At 36.9% G+C, this 16,428-nt stretch overlaps 2 long non-coding RNA genes across 2 annotated transcripts in view; one reads left to right on the top strand and one right to left on the bottom strand.

Annotated features, from left to right (window-relative positions):
* Positions 1-14,746, bottom strand: part of LOC137477129 (uncharacterized) — a 105,722-nt gene extending 90,976 nt beyond the window's left edge. Inside the window, exons 1-3 of the long non-coding RNA XR_011000816.1 lie at positions 14,667-14,746; positions 9,190-9,301; positions 4,203-4,285 (exon numbers count right to left, since the gene is read on the bottom strand). This is a non-coding gene — a long non-coding RNA (uncharacterized lncRNA). The remainder of the gene's footprint in view (positions 1-4,202; positions 4,286-9,189; positions 9,302-14,666) is intronic.
* Positions 9,189-13,247, top strand: LOC137477136 (uncharacterized). The gene is made up of 2 exons (XR_011000821.1): positions 9,189-9,306; positions 12,992-13,247. It is a non-coding gene; the product is annotated as an uncharacterized lncRNA (long non-coding RNA).
* Positions 14,747-16,428: the final 1,682 nt, after the last annotated feature.

Here is a 16,428-nt window from a genome sequence, read left to right as displayed (position 1 = left end):
AGTATCAGATTTGAAGCCATAAGGTAAAACTTCAGATCACTCTGTTCTGTCTTCTGCTTGAGGAGTTCCTAATTCACTCACATGAGTACACCAGCAGCTGCACGAGAATAGAATTATAGAATAATTTAGATTGGAAAAGACCTTCAAGATCAAGTTCAACCATAAATCTGACACTGCTAAAAATGCCACTAGACCATGCCCCCAGGTGCCATATCTTTGCATCTTTTAAATATTTCTAGGGATGGTGACTCAGCCACTTCTCTGGGCAGCTTGTTTCAATGCCCTAACTATTTCAGTGTTGAACCTAATATCCAGACTAAACTTCCCTTCAGCCAGTTCAGGCCATTGCCTCTTGTCTATCACTTTTTACTTGAGTCAAGAGACAGATACTTTTCCTCCCAGCATTGGAAGGATTGATCTCACTTCTTTCTGGTCACAATTTGCACCTAAAATCTCCAAATCTCCAGTGCAAAAGTTTGAAGAGTGGCTCACCCAAATTTTAAAGAAATCCTACAGGAGTTCTCCCCTAAGATTGATCATAATTCTTATTACCAGTTTGAACCTATGTTTTTTAGATATGTTCTTAACCTCTGCAGGCAGGAAAAACTAATGTACAGAACTACCTCAGCCTTGCAACAAGCACTGCACTGGAGTGCAAACAATTTTTATAGTAAAACATAGTCACTATGAATTTTATGATTTTTACCTTGGAGACTGAAAGGTGTTTCCTTGAATGTGTATTTTACAATGGTCAAAGCCTAATACTTTATACAAAACTTTTTTTTACTGAAGATATCAGATTATTTTTGTAGGTTCAACTCACTCATATTTCTGCTTCTCACCATACTTGCTCTATTTCCCATATGAAAGGACTTCTTAGTTTTCAAGAAGGATATGCTGTTGCTCTTGCCTCTGTGTCTGCCTGTTCATATTGCGACTGTAAAGCATTTTTGTTCTTTGGGGAAAACTACCCCCAAAGAAGTTGTTCCATCCAAAGTTGAGATGAAAATTTGGGAAAATTCCAGTGCTGAAAGTTTTATATCACTTTGATTGCTGTGGTTTGATGTTTATCCTTGATTAAAGAGATGATAGAATATAGAGGGAAAAGCACCAGATAACTATTATTGTGTTACTAGTTATCTGAGAAACTTGATAGAAATGTTACCAGCTCTCCACCTCTTGTGACGTATTTTCTCTGGTAACCATGAGTTTCCATCATGTGACTTCTCTTGTCCATTTTCCCCCAGGTAATTTTTCTTATTCTTCTATTCTGCTCCCTGAAAAGACACTGTTCAGCAAGCAGCTGTGCTTAGTAAAGAAGTTGTGCATGCCTTACAAAGCGCGTGTTTTCAGCAGCCTCCTCCCTAGACATGGCAGTTGTCAATGACACAGAGATTTGAAAGTTGCCAGCACAGAAGGGTGTATTCCCTGTAAAAGGAAAAAAGTAAAAAATAAAGCCTAATTTCCACATGCTACTTTTAGTTGAGATGGTTGCAAGCACATGTGAAGTCCATATAGCAATTAACTGTTCCAAGACAGGAACCAGAACAATAGTGCAAAGGATGCTACTGTTAGAAACAGCTGAAGGTTAAGAATGCAATGATTAAACATTGAGAATCAGAAATACTCTGCAAATAGGCTATATCCAAGATAAGATATTTTTAAAGTTTTTTTGGTTTTTCTGGTTTTTTTTTGTTTTTTTTTTCCCTAAGAACAAGAGTGGAGAGAAGCAGGTCAGAACCACAGAAAATAATTTTGGCTTAGCTTTTAGAAAAATAATAAGTAGATTAATGAAATTATAATAGCACAAAATACTATTTAAAACAATTGACTGATTTATCCTCATGATTCACTGAAGCATTTGTGAAAAAATCTACAGAGAAATCTCATAGTCAGGGAGATGCAATTGAAAATGAGTGCATCGCAGATCTGTTTGTGTGGGAGACACCAATAGCATTTGACACAGAGAAAGAAATTAGAGTTCTCTTTTCTGGAAATATTTCTCCTACATTGGCAGAACTGACATTCTACAAAGAATAACTACAAATTCAATTTATGCAGTAGGAAGAATGGGCCTGATATTACAAATCTCTTTATCTTTTTCAGCTTAGCTATTGTTTGTGGAAGTACTGACTTATGAGTTATATTTTTATTTTTATTTCCTGTCTGATTTTGTTTTCTCAGATTAAATATCTCGGTTTAGATAGAAAGGAAAAAATTGAGGGTCAGTTTATAGGATTCCACTTGCTTTAGCAGCAAGACAAGGATGAACAAGAACAAGAACAGAATTCCACCCTGGAGTTATTTTTGCTCAGGGAAATTAGAACGCTTTGAAATTAAGATTGTCATTAAAATGAAAAGTGTTTCATCTTTCCCATTCTATAGTAAGTTAAAGATGCAAAGGAGTGCTCTGTGCACTATCTGGGACACTCCCTTCACTAGTGGAAGGTGCCAGAGATATTCTGAATAGATATTACTTAGATTTTTTATGCAAACCTAATTTTGGACTTTATGAGTAGTTTGGTTTTTTGTTTGTTTGTTTGTTTTTAATTTTTTACTTATAAATAAGCATCCAGAGCATGAAAAAGAGAGTGTTTTATGAAGTTATAATTTTTGAATTTCTCCTGGCTATTATGCATCTCTTGAATTATTATGTATCTCTTGGATCTCTATATATCTCTTTTGCTTAGTGTTTTCACACTCTATAATAATGGGAAGAGCTGTCATAGAAGAACTTTAGGAAACTAATTGGAAATCAGTCAAAGTTTGATTAATTAAGTGTAATTTATTTTTTGGCATTTTTGAAAGAAACAAATGCTTTCTTTCAAAAGTAAAGTTGCTGAGTTTAATTTTATCAGAGTTAAACTGCTTTCTTCTGAATAGAAATGTTTTGATTCCCTTATTTTTATCTAGCATAAAGTCACAATAAACTCTGCATAATCTCTGAGCCATATCCACTGCTACATTATATCAATTTAATGATGGTATAACTCAGTGAAATCAGGAGAAACAAAAATTTACTGACTTAAATATACAATACTGGTTATACTCTGGTAAATTAAACCTATAATATAACACCCATATATTTTGAGTCTGATGCTCAAAAAAGATGTTGTGCAAAATGAAAAAAGAAATCAATATAATATGGCATTATTTTACAGGTTTTAAGTGTAAAAATATGCTAAATTCTGTACCTCTATTTAATAGGTTCACAAAGTTGAAAAACATACATCTAAGAAACAAAACACCAAATGCCATTTCTAATATATTCCTAAAAATAAACTAAATTTATATTATCATTATTTTTTTGTAGTTAATTTAGAGTATGGCCTGAAATACTTTCAGGAAAAGTTGCTTCTATATTTTCAGACTGGTTTTGGATTAAGTACAAAGCAGAAAAATTACTGGAGTTAAAGAAAGAATAGATGAGATATCCTTGCTCCAGTAAAGTTCCTTTCCAGTGTCAGAAGTGAATTATTCCTGAAATTCCATGTTATGATCACAAAAGAACTAGAATAATGTTGACAAATTCTTATTTGTTTTCCAGCTCCCTTGGTACAATTTACTTTCTGGTTGAATCTATTTGTATTTAAGTCATGATGTAAATGTCTGTGAATTTGGAGGTTTATATATTCAACGTCTCTTGCTTTACCAGTCAACCACACATTCCTTTTTTTTTTTTTTTTTTTTTTGGTTGTCCAAGAATGGCAAGATTGTAATTAGCACTGAACTTGTCAAATTCACAGGCAGTATAAAGTGTTGGCCTTTAAATAGTTTTCTGAGTTACAGGTATGTGCTCTGACAGCAAATGTTCAAAATGCATAGGAGAAAAAATTTGTGAACATATGTATTTTAATTTCTTAAGAGAGTTGAGTTGCTATTACTGGGATTCATTAAACTCATTTCAGCACAAGGCTGTGTTGTCCCATATTAAAGTCACTTAAAAGAAATGCATGTATCAGATATTTGTAAATATAACTGATACATGGAGAATGGATTTCTTTTGATTTGCAACATATGCACAGGGAGAAAATCTACATGAACAAATTTGACCTGTTTTAGAAAAGGAGAATTTCATTAAGGTTAGTAAAAATCTGAAAATGTAGACAGTAAAGAGTAAGGAATAAATAGCAGGTACAGTAAATAGATCAAGTCAGATAGATGACCAACAGATGAACCAGCTAAGAAATTCTCCAGCCCACCTGGTGCTGCAAATGCCTCATTTTTCAGGTGCTGCAACTGAGCTGCTCACAGAAGTTTCTGCTTCTCAAATGGCAAATAGTCCCTAAGAAAGGGAAAAAAGAAACAGAAGAAATCTTTAGAATCACAAGCCTTCCATGTATGCAAAAACATTTGTGCCTGTGTCACCAATTTACCACCATAAGGCAGACAAAAATTTCAAAACCTTGGAAGAACAGCCAGCCCTCTGCCTGCTGCTACAATTTACCAGGGGAACAAACAGGGATGAAAGCCTGGCATCGACTACTCTGTGGCACCAGCTTGTGTGCTTGTTCTTGTGGCACATAGCACTGGAACAGTCAAGGTAAACAATACAGAGAAGATCAGTGAACCTACTCATGGTGTTTGATGCTATTGAATGGCAGCAAGGGTATGAAATCCTACTTCTACCTTTAAAATAAAGAAAAAACACAACTTCTACAACAAAACTTCCTTGCTGAAGCAGTTCTCCACTTGTCAGTAGTCTAATTAATAGGGGTGTTTGGTGTTTTGGCACGGTCTTTGTTTAGCAAGGTAGCTTCATCATTTTAATATTTGATACATCATAAGCAAGTCTCCCCCAAGTAACAGATTTTTCAGAATGTTACTGCATTTAGTCTACTTTCCTACGCTGGGGGTAAACCTCAGGAGGATGGTAACTCTGAGAGAAAACCAATACAAGGATGTCAGAAAGCAAAAGCTTGCATGTTTACTGTTGTCTTTCCTAAACTAAAGCATGTATCCAAATATGGAAACATCACACTTGTGACAAAATCTGTAATGTGAAAATGAAGTTATACAAGAACAAATCATCCTTGTTAAAATCATAGACCACTGTACATCAGACACATTTAGTTTATATTGTTGGGAAACAAAAAAAATGGTTCTGAAAGCTCTCTTAAGAACTTAGAAAAAAAAATGTCATGATCACTAAGTTAAAAAAACAAGCCTATTTCTTCAGAATTACACAACAAAACCCCCACAGATGATTACTTTCTTTGCAAAATAGACATGAAGAATATAATGTATAACCCTTCATCCTTGTTAAACCTGACAATTACTGTCACTGGATCAGACATGGATCTTTTTCTTTTGTCAGCCTTATATTTTGCAGCTTATTGATGCTCTGCTCAGACAGTGACATTTTAATAAAGCTTTGGTATGTCTGCATTGAATTGTAAGCAAAATTGCTGTTCACAAAAAATGGATAGGGAGGAGAATCTTCCCAGATATAGGACTGCCATCACCAATGTTTTATCTTCATTGGTAGATGGTGCACAAGGTTCTGATGATAACAATGGTCCTTTAAAAAAACAATTGCTAAATATGCAGGTACGCTGTTAGAAAAGAAGGTAAAGAGGAGTACTGTCCTCTCTTCCACAGTCAGTACTTGGTACTATAATTTTTCTTCTTAAATTGTTCTCGCAGTCTGCAGTTCATAGTTTGTGGACAGCATCTGCCAGCCATAATTTCATGATCAACTGTTATTAGTCAGAAAACTTGCTACATTAGATGGGTGGTGGCTTCATCCTTTAGAGCTTTCTTTGCTCTCCTTGAATATTTCTTCCATTTACAAGCTTTCCTCTCTCAAAAAACAATAGGAACATATACAATAAATGTGTTTTATGCAGGAATAAAGTCTCTTTTCCCTTTTAATGACACTACCTCAGTGCTCTACAAAGACAGGCTAGTTAGCCAGAATGCCATTGAACCTTCTATAAGGTCTGTCAGGTATCCTACTTTTATGCTGCTCTTGTATCACCTCCTACTAATGTTGTCACACCACAGAATGTTCTGCAATCACTGCACAAGCAGAACAGTGGCCAGCAATTGTCATTGCTTCTGCTCTTTAGCCATTCCTTGCTCCTCTAATGCAATTCCTAGTGGCTGAAATATCTTCTGAATGCCCTGAGCTAACAGCTAAATTTCACAGCAAAAAGGAAAGTTATCCTATTTTTACCTAATAGGAACAAAATGGAATATTCACAGCCGGCTCTTGCAATCCTCCTTTTTATTGCTTCTCAAAGTCATGATCTGGCAGCACCCAACTAGTTCCTTATTGATTATAAATCCCACCAGGGCACTTCTCAGTCCTGCAGCTATCATCCCTTTATCAAGAGACAGCCTCTCCTCTCAGGCGCTGACCATCTGTCAGGTAGCTGTGAGCAGTAGCACTGCTGCTTCAAGATTAATGTCTGTTGAGAGGTGAAACAATGCTGTTTTGAGGCTTTTGTCCAAAGATATTTTTTTTGTTTCACAAAGGGGGATGTGCCCTATCAGAAAGGCATAAGCACTGCTTCATTTTGTCGTTGGAGATTCTGAATGTACCAGTGGCCACTCGGATCTAGAAATCATAAAAAAAATATTCCTACCAGTAACTAGAGGAACTGTATAGACTGGCCTTGAAACAATTCAGTGCAGTGTTTTACTGCAAATACTGCCTTCTTGATACAATATAACTCTTCTTTAAAGACAAAATTAATAGCTTCCATCATCACTGCTTTAGTTTCCTAAATTGGAAACATTTGACTCGTCTCTTTAATTTAAAATAGTCTGTGAAGGCCTGCTTCACTTAGGAAACATTAGATTGCTCTCATCCTTGAAACAACTTCTGAGTTTTAATCTGCAGCTAAACTCTAAGGTCACTTTTATTGCAGTTGTAGAAGTCACTTTTAATCTGTTTTGAATTCTGAATTTGTGTTACGTAAGATCTAGCATCTCTTCCCAGAGAAATTCGCTGATTTTCCTCATGACTTTGAAATCTGCCCTGAGTATCACCACCAGGTTATTGGGTTAGGATCTACACTGCTGTCATACTTTCTTTATCAATAGCATCTAATTTTTCATATGTTTTACTGTGTTTTGCTGATCAAAAAACTGTTTTCATATTCTGGAAAATTAATATCAATTCTTTCTGTACCCCAAAACTGTCACAAAGTTCAGGCAGATTGTCTTCTATTCCTAAATCAGCTTCTCAGTGGGGCCATACTGTGGAAAAATGTGACAGTTTTCATATTCTCACTGGGGACAGCAGAATTGCAAATGCTGGCTGAAATGCATGTTTGTGTTCTTATTTTTTCCACTAGTGGGTTTTTTAATTCCTTCTTCTTGATCTCCAACAGTCCTCAGCAATTCCATCAGAGTCAGGAGATACACAATCAGAAGAGCCTGTCTTGCCAGGAATTCAAAAGAGACTGCATTTTTTAACAGCTGGCTTTCTCCTTCATTGTTTTCTGCTATTCAGTAGTACTTCTTACAGGTCCTGTTATTGACTTTGGAAAAAATGCCAGATTTTTCTGCCCATTTAGGGATGACACTTCCCTCCACTGAAATACTTTATTAAATCAAGTTTTTATTTGTTACGGAAACTAAAGCAGCCTATTGATGTGCTCTGTAACTGTTTATTGTGTACAGTTTGCTCTGAGGAACTCAACTGTCTCTTAGAGGAAAAGCTTTGAATTCCATGCCTGAATATTGAAGGCATCATATTACTACGACTAATGTAAACATGTATTTAAAGTGACTACTAAAACTAGAATTTGGCAATGTAAAGTGTGTTAGCAGTGGTGTCTTTGCAGTAAGGTGCTAAACACTTGTGCTCATTCCTTTCTCTACAATTGCTGAGTGATCTTGAATTTGTGGGTTTTGCAACATCAGTTTGGGAACTCTGCAGACCTACTGCACTAATTCTTGTAGCTTAAAAAGTATATAGGCATTAGTAGGCATTACTATTCTTTTGTACCACAGTTAAGTCAACAGGAACTAGACTCAGTGAGGAGAAAACAATTCTGTATGAAAGATTCATTCACCTGGCCTGTAGTCTAAACTTTTAGAGGCTTCTAATGTTGGCTGATATGTCCATAGCAATCATATCTACCATGCCAAAATCTGGATGAAATCTAGTGAATTTAGTATCTGCTGGGTCTAGGGTATTCAAATGAGACAATGATGGGCACTCAACATTGTTTTATCAAACAAGTATTTGTCTAAAGTAGGTTAAAAAGATGCCTTTCAGCTGCTCCCCAGGCCAAGGAAAGCATCAGTACCCTACCCACAGGATACTTTGCATCAGTCATCACTATCAGGGATGAACTGACAATGTATTAATTCTTTTGTGTAAGATCCCAAATTGATTTAGATAATGAAAAATATTAAAATCTTCTTGATCAAACTTGACTCAAAGAAGCAGGAAACCTCAACTTTTAAAAGTCAGTCTGAAAGAAATTATGTTATATGTCTTCTTGCAGTTGTCTCCATCCAAGAATAAGTCTCCTGCTAGGTTCTGGATCTTTCCCAGTAATGGACTGCTTGAATTGATGAAAAATATTTTAGTTGGACCAGATCCTTTTATTTAATTAATAGCTATTAAAATCATATGTGGCCACTTGTATTTAGTAGTCTATAGACATGACTCCTTGACCAGAAATGTACAGGTCTCGAGGGTGTATGCATGCTCACACTGTGAAACAGCTACCATGTTAACTATGCCTACACTGAGAAAAGTAAACAGGCTAGCAAATGGCTAGCTACAGAAAATTAAAGCAATATGGTTTCATACTAAATATTAACAAAAATAAATTTACTTTTTCACAAAAAGCTTTGGAGGCAATGCGCTCTCTTTAAAGGGATGACAACGACAATGAAGTTCACACTAAGTCTTTTTAAAAAAAATCCTTTTCTCCACTAGAGGGATGTTCAAGGAACAAAAGTATATAATTTTTGGCTGCATTTAAGCATTACAAACATCTACCCCCTTACACTGACTAAAGTTTTCCTAAAATGCCTATTACCATTCCCTTTTTATCTCACTTGGATGATGACTCAATTAAAAAATTATTTCATCCTTACTTTAAAAATCTTCACCTAAAACAGAAATAGGCTGTTTTTGAAAAAAATTGAAACCCTTCAGGAGGTTGAATTGAAAAGGTTTGAGGGTGAGGAGATACACAGCTGCTGGGCAATTCACCCTACCTGCCATCTACAGCTGACATTTATTAGAGCCTTCAAGCCATTTGTGCAAAAAATCTACAGTGGTTCCTCTGTTCCTGTTACTGAATTTCAATCAGTCCTATAGGGTTTATTCCTGAAGTGAATCAATACAGAGAGTTATTTCCAAAAGGCCTAAGACATCTATACCCTATTTGCATTTAGAACATTATTTCAGCTACTTTCCCACAGAGCAAATATCACCAGCAGCAAGACCACATCTTTTCATATGTGTACAGGGAAAAGGACAGTTTGTCACTTTGGGCAAAGATCTAAAGATAATATTGGCTTATATGTTGGAAGATTTATTCTTTAAAATCTGCCTGAAAAAAATACAAAAGAAATAAATGGGAACTGTGCTCTTTGAATTCCTGTAATGTTAATAATTTCAGAACAGACTGCATGGTAATCCTTCAGAAGGATTCAGAAGGAACCCTGAAATAATGAAAAAAACCCCTTGGTTTAAAAAAATGAACAAAACTCCCTTAGTATAAGCTCAAATAAACTCAATATAGAAAAAAATCACATAACACATTGCCTAGCACCAGTAGTTTTTACCACTTCCAAGTATGTGGGTGTCTACAGATTAGGAAATGGCAGAAAATGTTTTAATTGAAACACTTGTCCAAATTTCAGATATAATTTTGACTGCCCTTTTTTAATAGCTACTTATGTACTTAGGCACTATTAGCATGGACATGTATCTAGAGTGGATATTGACACTACTAATAATCAGAACTTCACTTATGAACGTGTTTTTATTACATTGGTGACCCCACATAAACAAGCAAAATTTGCTGGTTTTCATTCAGAATTCAGTCTGTATGGATTATTTAATCACAAAAACACAGAATATTCTGGGTTGGAAGGGACCCAAAAAGATCAACAAGGCCAACTCTTCAGTGAATTGTGCATGCAGGAATCAAATCCACCACCCTGGCATTATTATCACTGTTCTCTAATCAACTGAGTAATCTCAATTTAGACATAAGTCACATAGTAATGTATAACATGTAAATATCTGACAAAGCATAAATTTTATATAAGCAAGTAACAATCTTCAGATCATTTTACTTTTGTTATAAAACTGGATGATTTTCTAAGTTCTCACCACAGCATTTACAGCAATTACCACATTTTCAGTGGTGAAAATGAAGAATTGATTTGGTACAGGATATTCTCTTTGTGAGACTAGCTCTTAATGTGCTCTCTCAGTCAAGGGTTGGACTTCAATGATCCTTGTGGTTCCCTTCCAATTCAGGAAATTCTATGATTCGATGAAATAACATTGAGTTGGATTAGTAAAGACTGAAGATGAATGAAAAAAAGGTAAAAGAATAGAATGGTAGAATTCAGCATTTTATATTAACACATAAAGTTCACTTAAAAGTTATCTTGTACACAGCTTAGTAAGTGATTTAAATGACACATTTTGAATTGAGGATGGAAACTACAAAGGTTTTTCTTTGCTGCCACCATTTGAGTTTTCAGATTGCCACATATATATCCCAGAATACATTCTTTTAGGAAAAGCAGTAAATATATCTGTGATGCTGGAGTACTAGAGCAGAGGTACAGCAGTGCTGTGCAAAAGTCACAGAAGCATGGGAATTATGGAGTTTTGACCTGACAGGAATCCCCCAGATCCATCTGTCAGCTAACAAACACAGGAAGTGACAATAATATTCTGGGAAATTCTGGAACAGCATATAGTAATTTGCTCTTCAGCATGAGAAAAGTAGATCTTTATTTCTTTTAAGTCTGTTAAGTTATAAAAGTGCTGCAAGATATAAGACCATCAGAACTGGGTTCCAGATAAACCAGCATATGATTTAAACCAGCATATGTCCAGTCCTGCATTTTAAGCTGGCAACTTCACCTTATACTATTTTTTAATTCTATGCTAATTTTTAATGAAGTAGTTCTCCTAGATTTAACTAACTGCTGATATTACAATGACAGATTTCCTGTGTTGAGCTTAAATTCTACAATGCATCTTCAAGACAGAAAATAAGTGAAGGGATAGAGATATTCTATGGATGTTCTGGTTGTGACACTCAGAAGTGTTTAATACCTTGGTTATAGATATCACAATAGGAAGATCTTCTACCAAGGTTTATTCACTAACCCTTGTTTGTGTCTCCTTATACTGCAATGACAATACATTTATTATGTCAATTTTATAATAAAAGTGTTAAGAAACTAAGAGAATAACTTCATCGTTGTTACTAGATTAAGATTGGAACACACTTCATGACTCAGATTAGTTGCAAGGTAATGCTTTCAGCATTTATTTTATTTGGGTACAATGCAAACAAAGCCTTGAGAAATGTTAAAAATTATATTTACTGTTAAGATTTTTGTAGTCTACCGTCTTCATAATCATAACGCTCACAACAGCAAATTAACCCTCTGAATTGCTTCATTCTGAGAGTATAATTAATTTTCCTTCATGTGTGGAATGTACGACTTGCTTGAGCTTGTAGTGAATATATACTTTTTAATTTTAAGTTTAGTGTTGCCAAAACCTCAGGAAATATACAGCAGCCTGGAGAGTCATGCAACAGAAATCTTCCTGCTCCATTTGCTTTATCAGACATATATCAATTATTTACCAGGCAGAAGGTGCAATATTATTTAGGGTCATTGAATCTATGGAAAATAGCATCTGACATTTCTGGAACAGAGTGATATTGCAAGAACTTCCTGGTATTAATTTATCAAAGGTGAGTCGCTGAGTAACCTCCAAGTTAGTACAAAGAAGGACAGTTTGGACAAATGCATTTCCCTTGCCCACAGAAAATGTGCCCTAAGACATGAATACTAGGGTTATTCTCAGAAATCCATAAGAACTATATCATTAATTCAAAAGATAAAGGATACTATTGCTATAGTTCTGTCAGTGCGGCCTTTTGCCTCCAAAATCTTAGCTTGAGTCAGTTGGAGGCCAATATTACTTCAATTAGTCTGAAGCAGAATAGTCAACCTCTCTCACACCAACATGTATTTTTTATTTCATGGGGCAAAGGCCTGATCTCATGTCCCCTGTGGTCTGAGAAAATTCTCTTTCACTGAGATGCACAAAATGCAAGGCAGGTCCAAACTTGGTTCAGTAGACTTAGCTAGACAGAAGTTGTGAAAGTTAAAACCCCTCAGATATCAGTGTGGAAAGATTAAAACCCCACTCTCTTTCTACACTCTGTACCTGAAGCAGAGTGTAGGATAGCAGGTATAGGCAGTAAAAGTTAAGTGGACACATCTTACTCTCACCTAGCCTGAGGCACATGGAAAGTGTCCACAATGGAAATGGTCGAGGGTTTTTTTCAAATTCAACACCTGCAGAATCTGCACATAAACTTTATATACTTGAAGTTACAGTGAGTGTTTAATAATAAGCAGGAAAAAATATTTTAGCCTGCGAAATGGAAGATTAATAGGTTTTTTGCCTGTAAATCCACACAGATTCTGGCAAGTAATGGCCAGAAATCAGAGCCTGTGCCAGGTTTCCAGCACCTGCACTGACTTTGAGAAGCAGCAGACAAACACAGTCCAGCTATAATGCTCCTTTGTGACTGAATTAGCCCCTAAAAGCATCAAGACTAAGTATCCACGGGGACTGAGTTTGCTGCTACAGGGCTGAAGATGAATGCTATAACAAAGTTTCAACCCAACTCATCTTAAACAAGCTAAGGGGAGCCCTAATTCTTCATCTCTGCCCCGGTGAGCCTACATGCCCCTGAGGAGCACTGCTGAGCACTACAGCTATGTTGTAGTTCACTTATCTGAGTAAATGAATGGGGGTATGAGAGGATTCCTGCAGTTTGGTGCAGAGAAGTAAAAATCCTTTAAGTTCCAATCAGCATCTCCTTGTTCAGCTGGTATAGTGTGCCAAGACATCAACAGATACAGAACCAACAATAGGCCTCACATGCTGGTCATTATGCTGGAGTCTATCAAATGGATGAGGTTTAAATGTGAGGGATGCCATGCCATGTTAGGCTCCATCTGGTCGAGAAGAAATGTTAACTACTTGCCTTGAAGAATTTAATATAATGGCACAGGACTATCTTCTGCTGACATTAAAGCTGACCCAAGCAGATGTTGTAAAGCTATGCGAAGGCTGTGCAGCTCTAGCTGACAGTCTTGGGAGAAGATTTGCACGAAACAGTAAGAGCTGGCTGCTCAGAATGAGAAATCTGTTGCCTTATGTTACGAACAGCTGAAGGCTATGTATTGATAGGTGTTGAAACTTTTGTTCAACTGCTGATGCAGCACAGAATGTGTATTAAAATGATGAAACTAATATGTGGTCATACTACATAGGACCACGATTATATTATTTTATTTTTTTGACAAGCAGGTATTGTGTATACAAAAATATTTTGTTGCCAGGGCAGATGCAGCATCCTGTTACTTTCAAGTCCCTTTTTAGAATTCAAGGTATATTAGAAGTATTAACATTACTGCTGTGGTATGTGTTTACACAAACAAGGCCTGCAGAGCATTTTTGGGGAATTGCCCCAATAGTCTTCCAGTATTTTTCCTGTTTCAGGCCTGATACTAAGAGAGGGATTTTTTTCACCTGTTTTTCTAGACCCAGCTAGCAATAACTGGTGACTGAGGCGGTCTGGACCAGCCTTATAGCAACTGCCCCATATACATGTATTGTTCCTTATTACACAAAATTTTATTTTCTGCAACTATTATTGCTCTCCTATTTAGCTTAGTGGAACAGTACAAATGCATGAGCTGATCTCAACCATTAGGATTTGAAATTACAAGTTATTGAAGAAGGCCACAGGAATTTAGGAGTTTTTTTCAAGTGTATGTATGTATAAGCACACACTCTCAGTAAAATCTGTTTTATTACATTGTGTTGTGTAAAAAAAAGAAGGAGGAGAATACCACAAAAAACAATAAACATACAGTCTTCCCCCAACCCAGCAGTAAAAAAATCGCCTTCCTGTAACTAAACAGCTGGATACCAGCTAAGCTCCAGCTGTGAGTGGAATAGCTCTGTTGTGCCACAACAGGAAGCGATATGCTGAAATAGGAAATACAAGGTTTTTACAGAAGGTTGCCTCCAGGGAGCAGGGACAGCATGGCTACTGCCTAAGGAAAGGCCAGTCAGGAGTTAGGGGGCACCTCAAGGCCTGTAGGGCACAGGGCTCACCTGCTTAGGCTTGTCCCACCACTCCCAGCATGGAAAGCAAGACAGACCTGGGAACAACAGCCAGACTGAAGCACAAGCCTGTGCTTGGGCCTGGCCCTGCCATCCCCTGCAGGGCCACAGGGCCAGGCCGAAGTCCAAGCCAGGATCGAGGTGCTCCATGGCCAGCAGGGTCTGTAGCTGAGCCAGACGCATCAATCCTCTGGTACAGCTCGGGCGGGAAGTGGAGGCTTCCTGGCAGAGGTCCAGGAGGGCTCCAGGGCCCATGTCGGAGAAACCCCAGTTCCCTCACCTCACCTTGGTCAGAGCCCTGCCGTCCCTGGAGTTTGTTGCTGGGGCAGAGTGGGACAGGGGAGTGGCAGTGCCCTGAGGGTATCCCCTGCCCCTGGCGGGGCCGGGAGCCTGATCCAATGGCCAGGGCCGTGTCCAATGCCCCATTTTCTTCAGAATACTGTCTGTAGGAGTAAACAATGGCAGAAATAGGCAAACCAAACTATGCAATTTTAATTTCCTCAAACCTGATAGATTTACAGGTGTTATTTTTTTTTAATATATATCAGATCATATGCTGCAGAACTTGTTACCCAGTCCGTGTCATTTTTAAGGGAGAAGACCTCAGCTGCATTAGACTGGAGATCCTTGCATGTGGTCACACTTCTCTTGTAATATTTTACTGCTATGCAAGAATGAAGGTGAGAGTCAGAAATGGAGTATGCAAAATGGAGTATACTTGTAAAAATGTCCTGATGAAGAGGATGCCAAATTGGGATAATATCCCATTGCACCACTACCTTCTCCTAGCAGTGTGTTTTCTATTGACTCTTTCACTCAAAGTGCATGACTCCTTTATGGCCTTTTGTGTAGCTGTGCTTTTGGGATTGGGTGACAAGCTTCCCACTTAGACCAAAGATTGGTTTGCCTTGTCAAAAACCACAGGGAGGCTTTAAATATCTAAGGTTGGGTTTTATTTGAACAAAAACTAAGATAAAACTGAAAATGCAGAAACTGCATTTCTCCAGGGCAAGACAATAAAATAAAAAAGGGGTTTTATATAAGCTACTTTCAATGTATTCTTTCTCTCAGACTTGTGCTATGTCTGGCATTTTTTAAAAGAAAGAATAAATGCAACTGAAATCTCCAGGAAAAAATTATTCTCTATAGCCTCTAAGACTGATCAGGCTTCTCAGAAGCTATTTGGTCTCTTTTTATGCTACAGGTGCCTAACCTATTTGTCAAAAGTTGGTTTTTGAGCTCCATTCTTCACTCACAAAGGCTCCATAGGCTTTGTATGATTAATTAAATTTGAAGATACAATCTCCCATATTCCTTTTGTCTCAAGGCACAGAGTACTGCACAGAGCAGTTAGTAAAATTCCTCATGGCCTGGACAACCTTTTTTAACAAGGAATCTTTTCAAATTTTTTTTTAAGTGCTGAATGGGGAAAACCTGTCTTGTTTGAAATTGTAGTTTAAATTATTCTGGGCAGAAAAAAGAAAAATCTGGTAAGTTTATTGGAAATTGCGCTGTCCAGATTTTGTCTGACAAGATGTGTACAATCTTTTCATTTTTAACTAAGTTATTAACCATCACCACAGAATTTATTTGTTCAGTTTTGTTGGCTGGACAGACTAAATAAAAGTGACATTTGTCTGTAATGGATGACGCACTTCATTGTTCATATTAGCAAAGAGAAATTCTTCATTTAGAGTTGGTTTTCTTTGCTGCCCTAAATTTTTTAACTCATTTAGGGTAAATCCTTCTCCTTATTTTTTTTGTGTATTTCCATGTTTATATCATAACCAGCCAGTTGACTAATACATACAGAAATGCTCAGATGATAAGGGATGGTGACATTCTGCATTATCCTTGTTAAATACGGAGCAGAACATAAACAAGGCCCTTGCCACTGTTGGCTGTTACTTATGTCGTATCCAGTTTCCATGCACAGTCTCCAGTGGCAGAGATTGACCTATACATACTACAGTTACTTCCTCTGGGGTGAGTATAGCATTTATTCATAATCATATTTTAGAAAAACCCCAACTTTGTGATCA

This window comes from Anomalospiza imberbis, chromosome 1 (genome assembly GCF_031753505.1).
Source record: "Anomalospiza imberbis isolate Cuckoo-Finch-1a 21T00152 chromosome 1, ASM3175350v1, whole genome shotgun sequence".
NCBI classification, from domain to species: domain Eukaryota; kingdom Metazoa; phylum Chordata; class Aves; order Passeriformes; family Viduidae; genus Anomalospiza; species Anomalospiza imberbis.
This window is presented reverse-complemented; position numbering and strand designations above follow the sequence as displayed.